At 37.9% G+C, this 22256-nt stretch overlaps 1 long non-coding RNA gene across 1 annotated transcript; it reads left to right on the forward strand.

Annotated features, from left to right (window-relative positions):
- The first annotated feature begins 3426 nt into the window (after positions 1-3426).
- Positions 3427-20433, forward strand: LOC110441128. The gene is made up of 3 exons (XR_002461832.1): positions 3427-3547; positions 20005-20172; positions 20346-20433. It is a non-coding gene; the product is annotated as an uncharacterized LOC110441128 (long non-coding RNA).
- The last annotated feature ends 1823 nt before the right edge of the window (positions 20434-22256 follow it).

Genomic DNA, 22256 nt, shown 5'->3' on the forward strand with positions numbered 1-22256 from the left:
TATCCCACACAGATACATATATACTGTGATAGTATCCAACACATACACATATTTTCTGTGATATTATCACAAACAGATACATATATACTGTGATAGTATCTCACACGGATACATATATACTGTGATATTATCCCACACATACACATATATACTGTCATAGTATCCCACACAGATACATATATACTGTGATAATATCCAACACAGATACATATATTATTTGATAGTATCCGATAGTATCCCACACATATACATATATACTGTGATATTATCCCACACATACACATATATACTGTCATAGTATCCCACACAGATACATATATACTGTGATAGTATCACACACATATACATATACACTGTGATAGTATCCCACACATAAACATATATACTGTGATGGTATCCCACACATATACATATATACTGTGATAGTATCCAACACAGATACATATATTATTTGATAGTATCCCATACAGATACATATATACTGTGATAGTATCGTATACAGATACATATATACTTTGATAGTATCAACCATAGATTCATTTATACTGTCATAATATCCCACACAGATACATATATATATATATAATGTGATTGTATCCCACACGGATACATATATACTGTCATAGTATCCTAAACACAGATACATATTCTCTGTGATATTATCACACACATATACATATATACTGTGATAGTATCCCACACAGATACATATGCTCTATGATAGTATTCCACACAGATACATATATACTGTCATAGTATCAACCATAGATTCATTTATACTGTGATAGTATCGTACACATCTAACTATACACTGTGATAGTATCCCACACAGATACATCTATACTGTCATAGTTTCCCACACATATATATATACTGTGATAGTATCCCACACAGATACATATATACTGTGGTAATATCCCACACAGATACATATATACTGTGATAATATCCCACACAGATACATATATATACTGTAATAGTATCCCACACAGATACATATACAGGATAGGACTGTTCATTGTGACGAATACAGAGTGGGACGGTACATTGTAACGATTACAGAAAGGGACTGTTCATTATGACGAATACAGGACGGGACTGTACATTTTGACGAATACTGAGTGGGACGGTATATTGTAACGATTACCGAACGGGACTGTTCATTGTCGTGATTACAGGACGGGACTGTACAGTGTGACAATTACAGGACGAGACTGTGCAGTGTGACGGTTACAGGACGGGACTGTACAGTGTGACGGTTTCATGACGGGACTGAACAGTGTGACGGTTACAGGACGGGACTGTACAGTGTGACGGTTACAGGACGGGACTGTACAGTGTGACGGTTACAGGACGGGACTGTACATTGTCACTTTTAGTGGACGGGACTGTACAGTGTGACGATAACATGACGGGACTGTACAGTGTGACGGTTACATGACGGAACTGTACAGTGTGACGGTTACAGGACGGGACTGTACATTGCCACTTTTAGTGGACGGGATTGTACAGTGTGACGACAACATGACGGGTCTGTACAGTGTGATGCTTAGTATTAGACACGTTTGGAGAAATATAAGTTATTCCATTTGCGGTTCTAACTTTCCACTTCCACCGCGATATTCTGTAGACGGTTTAAGTGCGATGCTCCATCAGTGAAATAAACTGTGGTCGGAGGCACAGACAGACAGACATTCTTTATATCCTCTGATAAGAGATTACATGGTTCTGTCGTTTTTAACAATTTCAACAATTTACAGCATGAATACTACATATTTACATAATACTACAGTTTCTTACTGTATTCTTCAAACTATGCTCAAGAGCTAGAGCTGCTCTGGAGAAGTATGTTCATTTCTTTAAACATCCCAGCAAGTTTGTCACTTATAGCAACTATCAGATTGTCCCATTCTCCATCGTCCAAAGAAATATCGGTCCTTCCACCTTTCACTACAAAGCATGTACATGAACATGTACATTCAAGTTTCCTCCACGCGGTACAAGGGTGTAACGTGGAGTCATGGTCAATCTTGATGTAGGAAGAACGTACCGGTGGAACGTGAAGTTAACCTAGTGCATTACACTAGCCTACCACTCGACGCTCCCTCCACGATCGCAGCCAACGTGTATTCTCCACGGTGGAGAGCGGAGTTGACATTTTTATACCTCCCCTCCGCGAAACGTGGGATCGTATGCCTCCAAGCGGTGTGTAGTGTATCTCTAGCGCTTGAAATCTTATCTGGTACACACGACATAATAAGCACGCAACTAGCGCGACCAGTAAATAAATAGTTTAATATTAAAGTGTCTTGTTATTACATTTATGATTGTTATTTAAGCAATAAAATGCATAGATGTGGCAGTAATACCAGTTGGTCTGCCACATCTATGCAGTTTATTGCTTATATCTATATTTTCTGTCAAGTATCCAGTAATATTTCAGCGATGAATTACAGTCCTACAATAAGACAAAGATTTGTATTGTTATATTTTTACCAGTATTATAAAATGACCAGACTTAATTACTTGTATGGCTATTTCCACTTCAGCAACAGGAACATTGTTTCTTCTATATAGTCCATACCTTCTCAAAATTATATTCAACTGCCTCAAGCTGGAAGAGTAAATTCCATTACGTGCTCTACTGCAACCTGAATTACAATAAAATTATTATAAAACTGGATGATTTCCACAAAAAAATATTACAATTGAGTAACCAGAATTTTAATAAACACATGAATTGTAATAACAACTCTAATTGTAAATTATAATCATTAAACTAGTTGAGATCCACATTATTTACTATAATTGGGTAGTAATGTAATACATATAAAGAGAGGCCACATAACGGTTTTTAAAGTTCTGGTCCTTTATATGTGGTAAATAATGTATAATACTATTCATACACCATATTGTGTATATCTAGTGCCCTTTGAAAGCAAAGAATTGTGAAACACGACTTCTCTTTTTTTTACATTTTACAATTCACGTGCCTACTCAACTTTGCGGATCTCAATTTCTCCTTCAGATTGTCACGTTATCCTGATACAATGTACAGGACTTGCCACTTCTAGCTACAATGTATTCCGATCGACAAACCAGGAAGCTACTAGACTGCTTATTTCATAGGCTTTGAGTTGACAAGTTCCGGGGAAGAAAGCGCCAAAATAACGCGAAAAAGCGCCGAAACGTAACGCGAAAAAGTGTTAGCCATGTCGATTTTTCGCTTTTTCGACCGTGAAAAGCGAGAACGGCACTAATCAGCCGCCATAGATATGTCTGTTTCCCGTAATATGACAAGTCAATCTGTGCTAGTCCACAATCAATATTAATAACAAAACTTTAAAAGATAAAATAAAACTGTTGGAGCAAAAAATTGTTAACATAAAACAAATTTCTCAATTATTTACAGGGTACAGTTATAATGCCACATGCCTTCCTGGACCTGAAGACTCGTGCATTGGTGACCTGAAGTGTAAAACATTCAGGGGGGGATATCGATGTCTGTGTGACCAAGATGCTTTATATGATGGCAACATATGTCAACGTAAGTAGTGAGAAGATGAATACTTTCAAAGTAATTTTCCCATTTGTTACAGATTTTTTTCTGACGCCGATTGAGTTAAAAGAAATTCCCCGAGCCAAAATAATCAGTTGGAAGAAGTTTGTTTTTTACCAGATTGACAGGGATCACATTTGCAGATCCACAAACTTCTTAGGACAGATTTTTTTACGCTATTCTTAGAAGACTGTTCTAGAGATCGTTTCAGGTGACGTGAATTTTCGGGTTTTTATTTTACTGCGATCAACTCTAGCATGCACCGAGTCTTTGTTTTCAGTATAAACCATATTTTAAAAAATATCTCTTCAGAAAAAAAAAACTCAGTAAGGTAAGATCAGTCAAGAGAAGTTTATCAGTTGTACATGTAATGAAAATCAGGGGATGTTACTGTAGGTAAGGAGCACTAAAAGATCGTTCTCTAGTGTTTTGTCGCAAGCAGGGGACAGGAATCCTTCATACAGATGAAATGAAAAATAATGTTTGCGGTGTTCCCTGATTTTACTACTCTCGGTGTCCGTCTCTGTCTCCGTGGTAGGTCTGCCTCAAAATGAGAAATGTCTAGTTGGCTGTTGTGCGCACATTGCTTCCTTGTTATGGTATTTGTAATTTGAACGCCACCAATTTGATAGCGCAAAGCTCAAGCAATTAGCAAACAAGGAAGTGCAGTAGACAAAATATTTAGGAGTGCTCCAGGTCACTACAATGTTTATTCTAGTGCACTACGGTGTTAACTCTAGTGTACAACAATGTTACCTCCAATGCTCGCTAGTGTTTACCTAAGTTTAAATGACTGAAGTATATAATTCAATAAGTGTTTATGATGAAATGGGGTTTTTCATGATAAGAATATTGAAAGAGTGAGAAAACATAAATTAGCTGACTATTTCAAAATAGCGATATACATATTTTTCTGATTAGAAATGTCATGAAATACTTGAACGAAGAGAAAAGGTACACTATATTTGGTGATGATGGAAAATGAATAGATGTCAGTATTACTTAAAAAGGAAAACAGTTTTAAAGTACATTTTCATTTCAGTAATAATTACCATAACTTTAGTATGCATAAACAATACCCACACCCATATTTGTAGCCCGAAAACAAAAGATTCAAATTCAAATACCCCGTCACGTAATTTCGGTAACGGTTGTTTGTTTCAGCAAACGTTGTCCATTGCACCGTTTCTGATTTGTATTTCGGGTGAATTTCATTCTGTGTTGCGTACTTTGTACTGACGAAGTTTATTTTACCCGTATTTCTTTACTTGTAAACTTTGTTTACTTTCGTTTTTGAGGGTATGTCTCGGTCGGGACAGCGACGTGGGTCAGCTGATGGGTGTTCCCATTTCTTCGGGAATGGGATCCTCATGATGCTTGTCCCCAGTGTCGTCCTTGTAGTGAGGTTTCGCCTGGTGCACTTTGTTCACAGGCTGGCTCTCAGGACGATGCCTTTATTATTCATGAGCGACCCTCAGCTTACCGTAAGAAAGATTTGTCTGTTTCTTCCGGAGGCGAGGGAAGCAGAGAGAGGGGTGGTGCCGCCGGCTGACATGGGTCTGGCGATACTGTCTTTTTTCCTGTTTCGGGGAGTCTCGCTTCGGCGAGTCCCTCTCGTGAACAGGGGATGACCCAGGAACTCCCTGGAGTAGGGGAGGGGCAGCCCGACCCTGGCTTGGCACAGCCCAGGGTCGAATTGACCGGGAACGCCCGTAAGCTTTTGTGCTTGCAATCGGGTAGGAACTACAGGCCACCGGTCACTGACTCCGGCATTCCATGTGATGCTGTCGTCGGGGACAGTCTTGGTGCCGGGCCTGTTTTTTCCGGTTCAGGTCCTAGGGTGACTACAGACTTTTTGTCGGGAGTATCTGTGTCTACCGGGATTAGTGATGCGCAGTTGACTAATCCCGGCACCAATGCTGGTCTGGCCTTCCCTCCTGCTCAGTTACCCGGACCCGGTCCTATTGGGTCCGGCCCGGAGTTTCATTCGGCTGGGAACCTGGGGTATTAGCTGGACAGCGGGCCGGTTTCCGGCCTCCGTTTTGCAGCTCAGTGTCGGCGACTTGTCAGGGTTGCACGCCACTGACTATGCCACACATGATGGGATGCTTGCCCCACAACCAGCTAATCTGGAATCGAAGGAACTTGCAGCCTGGCCCGGCAACTCAGTGGACCAGGTGGTGTTCAGCCCCAAGGAACACCACAAGATGGAGAGACTTCTGCGTCCAAATTCTGTCTTAAATAGACTACCTGACGGTGTGTCTTTATAGGGTACCCGACTTGCCTGAGGGTCGGATTACCGCAAATTAACAGGTGTCATCGCTCGTCAATGTCTTGTTTGCTAGGCGGTTTTCAGTTTTGAAAAGCCGTTCAGTTGATGAACCTTATCGCTCCCGTCTGTTGACTGCCCCCTTCGCAGGGTCCACTCTTTTGGAAGGGTCCCTTCCTTCTGTTCAGAAGGATTTAAAGAAGTTCGCCTCTGCACCTAAGAAGGCCATAACCTCGCTGGGGTCAGCGCCTCCTAAGAAGAAGGCTAAACCTTCGGTTCCGCAGTCTTCTGCGCAGCCCTAGTAAAAGCCTCCCTTCGAGGGCAACAAAGGTAAGGTAAGAAGGATAAGAACCCTTCTGGGGGTAAGAAAGAGGGTTCATGACTCTCTTCTCCCCTTCTTGGACATGTCAGACGACGGGTTTGTCCGGGGGGAGTGCAGTGCTCCCGGTTCAAACTTAGGTTCTTCTATCGCAGGATTAGACTTCGGGTCGGCAGACGGTTCTCTTGCTAGCACGGTCTCGATCTGTTTCAACCAGAGACAGGGGGAACCAGGTGTGGGACAGGCCCCACATATTCCTGTTTGCCACTGTTGCCAACGTTTGTCTCTTCGGTTCCAGAACCGAAGGCTTGGGCCGTGGACGCTATGTCTCTGGATTGGGAGGGAATGCTTCTATCCTTCTGATAGCGCCCCTGTGGCCGAGGCAGCCTAGGTTTCCGGAGTTTTTGTCGCTTCTGGTGGAAAAGCCCATAGCTTTCCCTCTCAGAGCGAACCTCCTTCGCCAGCCTCGGTCCGGATCAATGCACTCTCCCCCGGAGATCCTCCACCTTCACGCGTGGAAGCCTAGGTTTCCGGAGTTTTTGTCGCTTCTGGTGGAAGAGCCCATAGCTTTCCCTCTCAGAGCGAACCTCCTTCGCCAGCCTCGGTCCAGGACAATGCACTCTCGTCCGGAGATCCTCCACCTTCACGCGTGGAAGCTATATCAGGAGGCATTGCTCATGCGGGCTTTTCTAGGGACATGTCAGATCGCATCGCTAGATCGATTAGGTCTTCCTCATCTGACGTCTACCAGTCACGATGGAAGATTTACTGTGATTGGTTTGTCGGCAGGAAGGTTGATCCTATCAAGGCTACTGTCCAGGTGATTGCGGACTTCCTTCTTTGACTGTTTAGGGACCGAAACCTTGCCCCTGGCACTATCGCTGGTTATCGTACGGCGATTGCCAGTGTGCTCTCTCTTCATGGTAGGCCAGATGTAGGCTCATCCGCCTCTCTTTTCGCATTGATAAGGGGTTTGGGTTGGGTTGGGTTGGATAGGCCCATGGTCCGGCAGTTGGCTCCGCAGTGGAATTTGCCACTGGTGCTCGAATAGCTGATGCGGGCATCTTATGGGCCTTGTGCCTTGTCCTCTCATCCCTCTTGCCTCCGGTGGTCCAGGAATTACTCCGTTTCCCTTCGCACTGATCCTGCCTTCATGGCTAAGAATCAGGTTCCTGGTTTCTCGCCCGATTCTATTTAGATTCTGTCTTTCACTGCCTTTGTTTGGTCTGAGGAGCGAGATATGTTGCTCTGCCCCTGTCAGACTTTTACCTCGAGAAAACCAGGGGGCGGGGTCCTCGATCTCGTCTGTTTTTGCCCATTAAGCAGGATCAGCAGGATATCTCCTCTAAGTCAGTTTCTAGATGGATCTGTCAGGTCATCAAGTACGGTTACGACAACTCAGATGATCAGGTTCGGGCGTTGTATAAGGCGAGAGCTCATGAGGTCATGGTCCTTGCTGCTTTCTGGCGCGGACAGACTATCTTCACGGATTTTTATCTCTGGTCCTTGGCTTCTCATTCCGATGGATTGTTTTCCCTTGGACCGGTGGTGGTTGTACAGTCTTTGGCTGTGCCTCCACAGTAATTCAGTGATTTTTGACTAGTATGCTATCATGCACCTCGGTGGTACACCTGATCGTTGCACGGGGAGGTATTCCATTTCTTAATTACTTTCGGTGGTTTTTTTCGGGTGTTCCCTGAACATTTCCATACTTTGAGCATGTCTTGAGTTTGCTCCGTCAGCCTGGTCTGCCTGGATTCGAAGCCTCCATAACGGTAAGACGAATTCGCATACTTAAGTTATGGTAATTATTACTGAACTGAACATGAGGTTTTTGAAGTAAAACCAATTTGCATGATGTAATACTTACCATAACTTTATGGAGTCCCACTATTCCTCCCATTGCCTCCTCATTCCGGCTGCCTTTAGGCTCCACAAAAGGGGTTTGGGGATGGGAGATCACTCCGTGGCTCTGTTGTCGAGATATGGGTAACGTGACGGTAGGGAGGTCGGGATATTTGAATCCTTTGTTTTGGGGCTACAGAGATGAGTGTAGGGATTTGTTATGCATACTAAAGTTATGGTAAGTATTACATCATGAAAATTGATTTTATTTCAAAAACCTCAATTCATCATATTTAAATTCGCATCATATTCCATATAAATGTTGTATTGTCCGGATATGGGATCGGTAACTAGTATGTGATGTAGGTTAATAAACATGAAGTAAGTTGTGCTTTAACATTATACTTTATATGAACGGTTTCTTAATAACAAAACATTGATAGAGTAACTAATTCTCTCCTCTATTTTACAAAAAGTAAATAGTTTCATTAAATTCCATCACATGTACTTAAACATATACTTTACTGAGTCAAGAGGTTTATACAAACAAACAAAAAGAATTTTATAAAATTCCAGAAATATATTATTTCATATCACGGCCATATATAGATAACAGGTACATTTCCCCAACAACCATCCCCTCCGCTATCTATTGTATTCCCCACACCAACAGCCAAGAGATAATCCAGTTACGTGTGGCAGGTACAATGTATACAGCTTGCCTGGTGGTACAGTATTGAATTGTTCATTGTTCAATGATGACAAACTTCATGGTTGCGGTACAAGCATATATAGGTAAAGCTATGTTTATAAATGAAATAGGGTGATCGATTTTTTAATATATAATCAAATCAAATAAGTTTCACAGGGACCATCAAGTTTTATTCACACAGTTACAACTTTACTTCAATGACAGATATACGGATGGTTGCTAGGGCAACGTAACCCAAAGCTGACTGACTTTTTTTTCTTTGCATTATGATATCTTCCTGAGAATATTGACAATGATCACATGGTATTCTAATGGGATGTACCTTGTCTTGACCTCCTTGTGTGAAGGTGATGACTGGTGTCAACTATTTCAGCCCATCGTCTGTCAAGTAGGTAAATCAGTACACACAGGTAAAATACTGTTGCTCTCCTTTTGGAAGGAAACAGCTTCAGACACAACTTTATTTCACAACAGTGACTTCACTTCTACCTAAATCGATCCCTTCAAATTCTTTACAAACTGAGTATATCATAAATAGTCGACACTAATTGATAAAACACTCTAGCATCAAAGTATTGGTCACTGAACAATGATGGAGTCTTTCGTACATGTACGATCAGTGCTCCATAATAGCCATATGACACTGGTGTTACAAGTTAAGAACTAAAAGTCGTTTGCAACAATGAACAATACAAAATAGTTTCTACAAATTGCATGGTTTCATTTCGAACATTTCCCCTTAAATGATTTTTAAATAATTGTTTTGTTGGAATCCAGATTTGAAATTCTGGAACAACAGTACAATGGTACTCATCATGAATGAGAAAATACGTATATTTATTGCGTAATAGGTTTGTCTCATTAACAAAACATGTATTTACCTACATGCACAAGCTTTCCATTTTTTCATAATGAAAATACGAAAAAGAATTGATGCAAATATTTATTTATATATTTCATGTATACACAATACTGTTAAAACTATGTATAAACTTTAATGAGTATGTCTATGAAATAAAATGTACTAAACTATAATAAACTTTAAACCACAAATACATGTATTTACAAGGGAAGGGAAAAAATCACAGTAGATACAAAATTATGTAAAAGCCAGACATAATATGAAAACAATGTTTTACCTGAAACAGTGGTAACTCCGGTGCACAAGCTAGTGAAGTGGAGTTAACTTCCCTTGCTAACTCCAGTTCAATAAGCTACGTAGTTAAGTGTTCTCCCAACTGAACATTTACTCTGTACATGATGATCCGAACGTGACTGTCTTGAACACGTAGTAGTCCTGTGAGTTGGTTTGACCCTGTCAAGTTTAAGCAATTTTAGGAGTCCAGGTATGACCTACATCACTGCCCGCCCGACAATATGCCTTTAACTTATCAAACCCCTGATTTAAATGTTTGTATGTGTTCAATGTGATGTACCGGAACATAACTGGTGGGAACCAAAGGCAGACTCAAAAAGCTAGGTTAAATTGTATCGTGAAAAGTGAACATATTTGGTGGTTATTTTCATTGTGAACTAGACAGCAGTGACGTACTTTTACAATGTGGGTAACAAAAAAATGTTTATCATATATAACACATATATTGAAACTCTGAGCTCCAGTTTTTCTGTAATCACTTAAAGAAAACATTGATTATCGGTATAGCCCACATAAGCATTATAGTGGGCACCAATCCTTTGGTACGTAACAATACATTTACAACCTACGGATAGTTGTATGAACTCCTGTAACGGCCGTAGTTTCAATTAGAACTTGTTATAACATTTTAGTTGACGTGGTGGTTGTGGTGGTGGTGATCGGGGATAAAGGGTAACATAATCATAAGAGATGTACATAATATTCTTCCTTGAAAGATGTGAGTGTATCGGTGTGGGTGGGTGTGGGAATGTGTGTATGCGACATCAAAGAACGAGTATGACTCATTTAATAATTGATAATTTTGTATTTCATATGATTACATCTAACTTTTATTTGCAAATGATTGCGATGAAAAACGCGGTACTGTGTCTCAGCATTGAACTTTTTCGGACAATTATCGTGTGAAGATAAGAATGGCCATACATATTTCCAATCAGATGCATGAAGAATATTAGGATACTCTTATTAATTCTTTACTTTACCGTTACCGATCTACTTAACCACGGACTTAGATTTCTCTTACCCTGGACAGGTGTACCGCACTTTTACCGGTGTGAAATTAATAGAATCTTTCGCCCCCTTGGGGGTGAGACAGGGTAATTTCAACCCGAGGGGAAATATTCTTAAGTTGTCAAACACGAGGTTTCCCGAGTGTTTGACAGCTTAATAATCTTACCCCGAGGGTTGAGATCACCCTGTCTCACTCACAAGGGGGTGAATGATTATTTTTCTCTAACCCTGTTTACCCTCTTATGTATTTTATATAGACGTTACATCAATGCAAGACAATGTTGATGTGATGCGGCTGAATTGTCGACGTGACGTCATTGTATTGTTGCCGTGACGTCATGGTTTTGTTGATATGACGTCATACAACAGTTGAGAACATTCAAAGAACACGTGTAGCTTGTCTCAACCCTAGGGTGAGATAAGAAAATCTCACACCGGTAAAATGGTGGATATCCCTGTCCAGGGTAAGATAATTCCTTGTCTCACCCTAGGGTTGAGACGGGGGGATTCCCCTATTCATAATAATGACATGACGTCACTTCATCAATACAATGATGTCACGTCAACAATTCATCAACGTCATGTCAACCCTGAATTTAGCATGTAACGTTATCATTACATTGTGTGTACACAATGGGAGAACAGGGTAAGAGAAAAAGAATCATTCACCCCCTTGAAAGCCTCGTGTTTGGCAACCTAAGAATCCTCCCCCTCGGGTTGAGATTCTCCTATCTCACCCCCAAGGGGTGAAAGATTCTGTTATTATCGCACCTCAGACAGATATATCCCTCGTCATACCCCATGCTAGATTTTTCTATCTCGTGGATCTGTCTTGTACCTTTACGCGACATTTCGCGGAATTTTTACACTGCGATGTATTTATCCGCGCGTTAACTGCTTGAAATAGAAAATTGATATTGTTAGATATTTGATGTTGTAGATAAAATATAATCTACACTGTGAAATACCTTGTTTTCTTTGTAAGGACGGACTACATTTTTAAGCGGAAGCATTGAAATGTAGCTTAAGAAGTGAAGAGGTCATTATCATTTAAGGCCAAAGACGGGATAATTGTAGTTTCTAGACAAATCGATTTCGTTTTTACCTGTAACTGAGTAAGATCGGGTTATCTCAGTATCGGGCTAAGATTCTGTAACATCCCATCCTCGGCTTACGCCTCGGTTGGGATTTTGTTACAGAACCTTAACACTCGACTGAGATAGCCCGACCTTGCTCAGCTACTGGTAATATATTTTAATAATCCAATCTAATTCCGTGACTGAACCAAGCTCTGCCTAATATGACTTATCATGACAGATTTAACAAGACACAAGGACGTTATTCAAAGAAAGTGTAGGCGAAATTGATACACATTCATTTTTATGTTTCAAACCTCCCAAAGAAAGTGTCCGATTAGATTAAACGAATGCTGAGATATGTCTCTGGTTCGATGATTGACTGATGAAAATCAGTGCTTGACGTTTGTTACTTCAGAGACGTGCTGATGATTTTAGTCAACAAGTTTCATTGGCAAGATAAACATTAACTTGTAATTTACTTGTAGTCAATTACCCATTCTAATTGACAACTCTGTCACGCGACCCCAATTGCAATCACACATGTATGTTAACCACGGGAGGGCGGAGTCACCTATACGGTGTGGGTTTTACCTTCGGCGGTAATTTGCTCGTTTATTTGGTGATTGATGGCTTTAGAAAATTGCAGGCGGGGTCATCTATGTTCGATTGAAGATTGAAGAATTGTTTATTTTTCGACGATTTTTTCATAATACATATAATCATGAAAAGAAACACACACACACACACACACACACACACAGACACACACTCAAACTTACAGAGCATACATGCTAGCACGAGATAACATAATAATCTACACATGAATAGGTTTACATTATGCAACCATCATATTCTGCATATTTATTTATTAAAACATTTCTTCATTTTCCTACCCCTAAATGTTATGCGCTAAGAAGAATAGTTCAAACTTCCAAGCCTACCATAGTATATGTATCACTGTTCACCAACACACACACACACACATCACAATGTGTACATGATTATTTGAGCACTGATATATCTACATTGTGGACACTAATACATGTTACTGCACTGTATACATGTTCGATAATAGCCATTTAATTGTACATACATGAATATGTACAATATATAAACACACATGCATACACATGAGACTAGTATGTAGTCAGCTGTCGATATATATTGACACTCATATGCCTCATACCTAGCTATATCTATATAATTCATCTTTTACACACCCACCCCCCCCCCCCCCCCCCCACACACACACCATCAACCACACAACACAATCATAAAAAATAGTATACATCTGTTGTGTACATAAAACCTACATACTATACTTATATAAGAGTAAAATCAGTAGTATAAGTTTAGAGAGAGAGAGAGAGAGAGCGAGAGAGAGAGAGGGGGAGAGAGAGAGAGAGAGAGAGAGAAGGAGAGAGAGAGAGAGAGAGATAGTGGTAGGGGAGAATCTTACATGTAAAAATTATATATGCTTAAGTAGCCAGTGACTTAATCAGAAACTGCTGAGGCCTTGGATATATACAGTGTACAAAAAAATAAATTAAAACACAAGAAAAATAAATTAACAAAACAGCAATATATCTATAATAGGTTTCCATTTTCTACAACCTGTTTCAAATTTCATTTTGACGTGCTCACTTTTACCGTTATTAATATAGTTTTGAACAATGAAATTATCTTTAGTAACATTAATTAGTGCATTGAGATTTAAAGATTTGCAGAGACATCTAGTCTTGTATATATAATGCTTGATAAGAATTAAAATTTCATTATCAACAAAGCTAGAAAGGTGTGAAACTATTCCAAAAAGGAAGGATTCCTTATTAAATGAAAACGGGATAAAAAATAGATCCAGCAGAGTTTCAAATCTCTCCAGTAATTTTTGCACTTCTCGACATTCCCAAAGACAATGAATTATTGTTTAATGTTCTATATTACACAAAGTACATAACAGACTAGGTGTTAGGTTAATTTTAAACATAAAGGTGTTTGTTGCCAAAATGTGATGCAAAATTCTGACTTGGAACCACTGTAATTTTTGCACTTTTTGTTACTTTAAAAGGAATTATGAAAAATTTTGTCCATTTTTCATTATCAAAGTCAAATTCATGGTTCCATTTATTGATCCCTGTAGGTGTTGAAGCTGGAGCAATAATATAGTTATAAAAATCTTTAACTCCTTTTTTTACTCTTAAAAAAAATCAAAGAGAAGAAGTATAAAAGGTTGGAAAGGTCTTTCTATAGCTATCTGAGAGTCAAATTTCCTAACTAAACGCTTGACAGCTGAATCTAGTCCTTGGTACTGGAGAAAGTGTGTATGGGTATGGAAATTAAACTGAAACTCCTCAAGTGAATAGAAAGTCAAGCTGTCAGAATTTTTAACCAGGTCATTCACTGTAAATATTCCTGCCTCAAACCAATTTCGATAAAAAAAATGAAATTAAAACCCACTTGAATATCTTTGTTATACCATAGGGGAGTTTTTAACATTTGATTCACTTCTACTGTAGGTTTGTCTCATAAATTTGGAATTATCCAGTCTAACGTATCCTTTAAAAACATCCTTCCAAAATGGGTTAAGACAGGTATTTACACATGTCATAATGTATTCTTTTCCACAATCAATCATTTTTTTAGGATCCAAAATTAAATTCAAAAGCTGATTCCATTTTCCAGATGGCTGGAACAGTCTTCTAATCCAACCTAGCTTAAGAGAATCTATAGAAGCATGTACAACAATCATCTTCAATCCCCCATTTATATAGTTTTGAATCACAACTTCTTTTTTAATCCTATGACTTTTGCCATTCCATAGAAAATTGAATAACAAAGAATTCAACTTAGCAATATATTTTTCGGATGGGTTTGGCAAAGTGATAAACAGGTAATTAAGTTGGGAAATCAACAAAGACTTTTTGATATTAATTCTACCTAATGGAGTCAAACTTCGTCTATTCTAATTATTAATAAGAGCTTTAAGTTTAACAATCATTTTGTCAAAATTCATTCTTGGAATCTCACTTAAATCTACGGAAAAATCTATATCCAAAAAGTTGAACTTATCCTTCCCCCATTGTAGATGCAAGTCTGGAAGGAAAGTTTGGTCATTATATTTTCTACTGCCTATCCATATAACCTGTGTGTTTGTAGTATTGATCTTTAACCTATAGATATTTGCAAAATTATTCAATTCATCGATATATTCCTTAAGAGACCTCTCTGTACCATCTAGTATCAACCCAGAATCATCTGCATTTTCCAATTGGATGCCTTTAATATGGTCATTATTTCTTATTTTTGATGCTAGGACCTCAACACAAAGTGTAAAAATATATGGGGCGATAGGATCACCTTGACGGCATCCGCGTTGAATGTTGATAAGTGCAGAAATGTTGCCACCTTGATTAACATAAGAAAATGCATTAGTGTGTAAAGATTTAACCCTTTGTCTTATGTCCACCCCAAAATTAAAATATTCTAGTACCTTACCAATAAAACTCCATGAAACCGAATCAAATGCTTTTTTTAAAATCTATCAAAAGAACCATACCTGGAATGTTTCTTTCTTCTGCATAGTGCATCACATCATATGATGTTCGAATATTTTCCCCAATAAAGCGCTCGATAAGAATCCTGTCTGGTCATTATTTATAAGTTTTCCTAATATAGTTTTTATCCTACGAGAAATTATTCCAGAGGCTATTTTATAAGTGATATTCAAAAGTGAAATTGGTCTCCAATTTTTCAAAAAATGACGTGGTTTATCTCCCTTTGGGATACATGTTATTATACCTTGTCGTTGTGTGACTGACAGCTGGCCATCTGTAAAACTATAATTGATTGAACGAACAACAAAATTACCTAAATATTTCCAAAAAGTCTTAAAAAATTCTGAAGTAAAACCGTCAGACCCAGGACTTTTATTATTTTTCATGTCTTTCAATGTTTTCCCTGCTTCCCCCAATGTTATTCTACCCTCTAAACTGCTAGACTCAACATCATTTAACTTTGGAATATTACAGTCACGAAGATGAACATCTAAATCAGTATCGTCAACATCCATATGTCTATATAAGTCTGCATAAAATGATTGTACTTCTTCTAAAATATTTTTCTGCTTTGTAATAATTTCATTGTTCTCTTTCTGAATTTGTGGAAAAACTCTGGAAGTAAAGTTTCTGTTTTCCAAATTAAAAAAATAAGACGTAGGTTTCTCTCCCTCTTCTATCCATTTTGCTCTTGATCTAATAATACTACCTCTGATTTTTTTCAAACGTATACATTCTAACTCCCTTTTCTTATCTCCTAATTCTTCCTGGTCTGGGTTTATACTATCTTCTAAAATTTATATAATTTTCTTAAGGTCTTCTTCTTTTAAGTTCTGTTGCTTTTTCCTGTAAGATGCGTTTAATTTCCATTAATAATGTTTCTAAAAGTAGTTGATCATTAACTAAAAACTGAATATCACTATTGGGAATAAGTGATAATGAGTTAAAATTATACACTGGAAGACAATATTGTAACTTAATGTTCTCGATGCAATTTTTTACCATATCTAAATATTCATGTTCCAGTAATAAAGAATTGTTCAGTTTCCATAAGCCTTTCCCTTTCTTAAATTCATTAATTTTCAAAATTATAACTGGGGCTGAATGATCTGATTTGTTACCCAGTTCAATGCTTGATTTTTTTTTATACTGGACAAAAGATTGTCTGAAATTAGGAAAATATCTAATCTGGCCTGTTTTATTGGATTACTTCTCCGCCAAGTATACTGGTGATGCTCCCTGTATGTGTCAATAAGATTATACTTTTCAATAAGTTCTAAAACCTTGTTTCTAGCAGCAACATTGTTAATATTTCTGTATGAACGATCATAATCTAACTCTTGGTTCAATAATAAGTTAAAATCCCCACAAATAATCATATTATCATTCCCAAAACTATCAATAGTATCTGAAACAATGTTATAAAAATCTGGGTTGTCTTGATTTGGGCCGTACAGAGTAATTAGTGTTGTTCTGGAACACTCAATGGTAATATCAAAAGCAAGGAAATTTCCATTCAAGTCTTTCTTTTCTTTGTGCACTTTTCTTTTAAAGTTAGAATTTAAAAGAATAGCGATACCACGTGAATTTGATTTAAAAGAACTTAAATAACTGTCATATCCCCACTCATTTCTTATGGTATTTTCCTGATCTAGTGTAAAATGGGTGTCCTGCAAACAATGAATATGATACTTCTTGTCTCTTAGATACGCAAACACGTCTTTTCTCTTTGCTTTATCGCCAAGGCCCTGGCAGTTAGCCGAAAGCACACTGATATCGTTCATGTTATTTCAGAGTTTGCACATGATAAAAGTAAGATTGAACCCTCAAATAGACAGACAGATAAAGAGGAAATAAAGGGAAAGACAGGTTTACATAAAAGCATATCTATAAAGTCAAGATAAATAAAACTACCACCCAACACTTACAGGACTCGCAAGTCACTGCACCTAACCCTCAAACTTTCTAATACCGGAAATGATCCTATGCCGGAAGTTACTACAGTGTAGTAAAGACTAAACGAAAAATACATCTATAATCCGGAGACGTCAATGGTAAAATTAGAGCCACACTTATCACCCGTTTCCGAAATATATATATTAATAATAATAATGATGAAAGCTAGAAAGTGAGTAAAAGCAAGACATACGTAACCAACATAGCATATTATAAGCGTAAATAGCATTACTCCATACTTCGCTACTGTTAGCGTGATCACTAAAGTCGAACGAAAGATATTTTTAGAAAAAACATATTTTAGCTGCTTACCTGTATGTTAGAATTTTATAGATCCAATATTACATCCATTTCCACGCTGAATAACTTTCACAACACGCATCACAATATGAAAAAAAACGAGACACACACATATATATATATAGATATACTTAAGTATTGAACTGTTTTTGTATGGTATTTATGATCTATTTGAATGACACAGCTTTGCAAGCAAACAACATAATGCGCGCTAGTACATTATGACTTGTTTGCTTGTAAAGCTGTGTCATTCAAATAGATCATAAATACCATACAAAAACAGTTCAATACTTATATTTACGTTTTCTCTGCCTCTTATGGTGTTTTTTTTAACTTATAATTTATATTTAAAATTAAAAATGCCCGCCTTATCGACAGTCCACACAATTTCGTTCAATAGTTTGAACAGCGTATTGTCGCGTGCTGACTGGCAAACAAAGTAGTACTTTGAAATTTTAACAAACACTTCAATTTTATTCCACAATTCAGTATCAATACAATTGCGTATGATATGTCTATAGGGTGATTTAAGTTTATCAATAGAACTCTGAGCTGAAAGTTAGATTTGAAATTGTTTCGATTTTTCCCCGGAACAAATTTCGCGCATGGACAAATACAGTGAACACCGTAATCCGACCTTGCCCTCCACGAGGGAGTTATTTTTGGAAGTTAATTCGAACTTTTCTCTTTGCTCATTTTGTGAAGAATCCAGGCGTGAATTTATTTGTTGATTGTATGGGAACCTGACAACAGTCGGTAGATTCTATAACAGCCTCGTTATTTGACATGTCGTCAGAAACTGAGGAACCGTGGATGCGAGACGCGTGAAACTGATAGCGTTTGAAGTGAGTGATCTTGCGACGGAGCACAGGTTCGTTACAAATGTCTGAAATGTTTATGTGTGCTGTGACTCATATCAGTAGGTCTGTAACATATGTGTCAGTAGGTCTATAGAATATGTGTATTTCAGACATTTGTAACGAACCCCTGTTGATCAGTGCAGTGTAACAGACGATATTTCTGATAAATTGCATGAGCGTTAAAATTGTTTCCATTGCCGGCATTGGTGATTTCAACCAATGTGCATTTTGTACGATATTGCAGACCTTGGTCTTGTTTTCGTTGTAATAAAAGTGTTTTTTATTTTATTTTTTATTTTGCACATAAATTTACAATGGCATTGTCAAATCTCACAATGCCCAGCGATATTTCAGCAGCCGTTATGTTTATTTATATTGGATATTGTAGTTCCGGTCAGTGTTGTATTAATACGCTAAGAATTGTGTCTCGTGATGCATGGTAATTAAAGTCCCATCAACGACACAGCTTTCAAAGAGGCTTTATAGTGACAATGCCATGCAAATGTAAATAAACAGGTATACACCAACACTATAGTACTGTTACATATATATAGGCGGATCGGTAACCAGGAAAATACACTGGCGTAATGTCCGTACCGATCACGTATTGCCTATATCCTATCAATATTTCCTAGACACAAAATTGGCATCGTTCAACAGGAAATGTTCCTCGAGTGGCATTTCAAATGCAAGTCTACGTTTCGAGACGAATTTTAGAATAGTCCCGGGTTACAGAAATTAAGCCTTGATTACCCGAAAGTTAAATTTCAAATCGGGTTGTTCTTATTGATAATAACACAGGGACGTATATTTACATGTTTACGTCTCTGATGTAGTGTATACGTTACTGTTGCTTTTATCACCGATTTACAGAATCTAATCCGGTACTTAATCTTCTCCTTGACATGTTTTGAAATAATACCCAAGTGCTTCAAAGTGACTTTCACCGAAGATTTATTGTAATATTTCATTTCAAAAAAACGACATATTATCGATTTTCGTTCTCTATTGGTTCTCCATACACATATTAATACATTATCTAAGGGTCTAAAGTTTTGCCCAATCGCCGATTATTACGATAAGGAAGAGCTTAGAGCTTCGGACGGATATATTTAGAAATATTCCACTGTGTACTTGTGTGTGCTAATGTGATATGTGCGCGTGCGTTATGCAATTTGAGAAGCACTGATGACTTGAACTTATTTGACTTTTGCGTAAATACAAGACGAATTATATATTACTCTGTAGTACATGGTTTCCTTTTCTATATATGACGAATGTATGCGTAAAATGTGTTAAGGAGAACACGTACTAAAGGCTTTTAGTCTTGTTCAATGCAATAGTTTATCAATCAAATTTGTTAAAATTGAAATATGAATTGCAGAGGTTTTTTTTTCTGCCGTTCCCACCAATATGTCGATGGCGTTTGACGAAGCCAATAGGACCTGTTCAGCTACATCTACTTACCTAGCAGATGATAACAACTTTGACGAAATTTTCAAAGATTGTGTTGGCAGCACGGTATTATTTCAGGCAGTGATTCCACAACCAGGTGAGCAGTAGTAAATATGGGTGTTAATACATAATGCTATTAAAAAGGCGTCTTATTTATCAATTCATTGATTCTCATTAAATCCGTATTTGATTGTGTTTGAAAAGCCAATGATCCGAAAATACTGTTTACATTACGATGAGGCAAACAGCAGCATTTTTCTTACTTTGTAGAGTCTGTGGACAACCATTGCGTCTCAATGAGGATGATAAATGGTACAGTTCAACGTAACGAGCCAACAGCCTGCTCTGCCAAATTGCCATTTGTTTGCATACAGAAAGGTATCTCATCATTATCGATATCAATCATCCGTTGGAATCGATTTCCATGTATTAACTTCAATCACTTTGTTATTATGCGAATCTATTAAAGTCAGCTATTTCCGGAGGCACGGAAGGTTAGTGGTGACCGAATGCTTGCGAGTTCGAGCTACGTCACGGCACTGTTTTGTATCTTTGAACAAACGTGTTCCAGTTTACTAAGCTGTAAATGAGAACGTGCATGGGCAGTCCTAGAATTGTTGAATGCTAGCCGTGAACGCCTAAATGGCAGCACCGACTGTAAGCTACCTCCCAAGGGAGATGAGAAAGATATCGGCTGGTTGCAAAGGACTAATAACTACGGATAATAATTTGTGAACCGCTTTGAGACGACCTACGAAATAGGTTGTGATAAAGTGGTATATAAGAACCTCAAATTGTTATAATTATTTATTGTTCAAGTCTGCTTTACAGTCGAATGATTTAGTTCGTATGCTCATGCTAGAGTTTTTTAAAACTTTTATCCACATTAAGTAAATATGATTGTGCTTCTAGAACTTTAGTGGTTTAACATGGTGACTATCTCCATAGTAGGTAAATATGATTGTGCTACTAGAACTAGAGTAGTTTAACATGGTGATTATGTTTACAGTAGGTGAATATTATTGTGCTACTAGAACTAGAGGAGTTTAACGTGGTTAATATGTTTACAGTAGGTGAATACGACTGTGCTACTAGAACAAGAGTAGTTTAACCTGGTTATTATGTTTACAGTAGGGGAATATGACTGTGCTACTAGAACGTTCAACGTGGTTAGTATGTTTACAGTAGGTGAATATGACTGTGCTACTAGAACTAGAGTAGTTCAACGTGGTTAGTATGTTCACAGTAGGTGAATATCATTGTGCTACTAGAACTAGAGTAGTTTAACATGGTTATTATGTTTACAGTAGGTGAATATGATTGTGCTACTATAACTGGAGTAGTCCAACGTGGTTAGTATGTTTACAGTAGGTGAATATTATTGTGCTACTAGAACTAGAGTAGTTTAACGTGGTTATTATGTTTACAGTAGGTGAATATCATTGTGCTACTAGAAGTAGAGTAGTTTAACATGGTTATTATGTTTACAATAGGTGAATATCATTGTGCTACTAGAACGAGAGTAGTTCAACGTGGTTAGTATGTTTACAGTAGGTGTATATTATTGTGCTACTAGAACTAGAGTAGTTTAACGCGGTTAGTATCTTTACAGTAGGTGAATATGATTGTGCTACTAGGACTAGAGTAGTTTAACGTGGTTATTATGTTTACAGTAGATGAATATCATTGTGCTACTAGAACGAGAGTAGTTCAACGTGGTTAGTATGTGTGCGGTAGGTGAGTATGATTGTGCTACTAGAACTAGAGTAGTTTAACGCGGTTAGTATCTTTACAGTAGGTGAATATGATTGTGCTACTAGAACTAGAGTAGTTTAACGTGGTTATTATGTTTACAGTAGGTGAATATCATTGTGCTACTAGAACTACAGTAGTTTAACGTGGTTATTATGTTTACAGTAGATGAATATCATTGTGCTACTAGAACGAGAGTAGTTCAACGTGGTTAGTATGTTTACAGTAGGTGAATATGATTGTGCTACTAGAACTAGAGTAGTTCAACGTGGTTAGTATGTTTACAGTAGGTAAATATGATTGTGCTATGAGAACTAGAGTAGTTTAACGTGGTTATTATGTTTACAGTAGGTTAATATGATTGTGATACTAGAACTAGAATACTTTAACGTGGTTATTATGTTTACAGTAGGTGAATATGATTGTGCT

This window comes from Mizuhopecten yessoensis, unplaced genomic scaffold (assembly GCF_002113885.1).
Source record: "Mizuhopecten yessoensis strain PY_sf001 unplaced genomic scaffold, ASM211388v2 scaffold715555, whole genome shotgun sequence".
NCBI classification, from domain to species: Eukaryota; Metazoa; Mollusca; class Bivalvia; order Pectinida; family Pectinidae; genus Mizuhopecten; species Mizuhopecten yessoensis.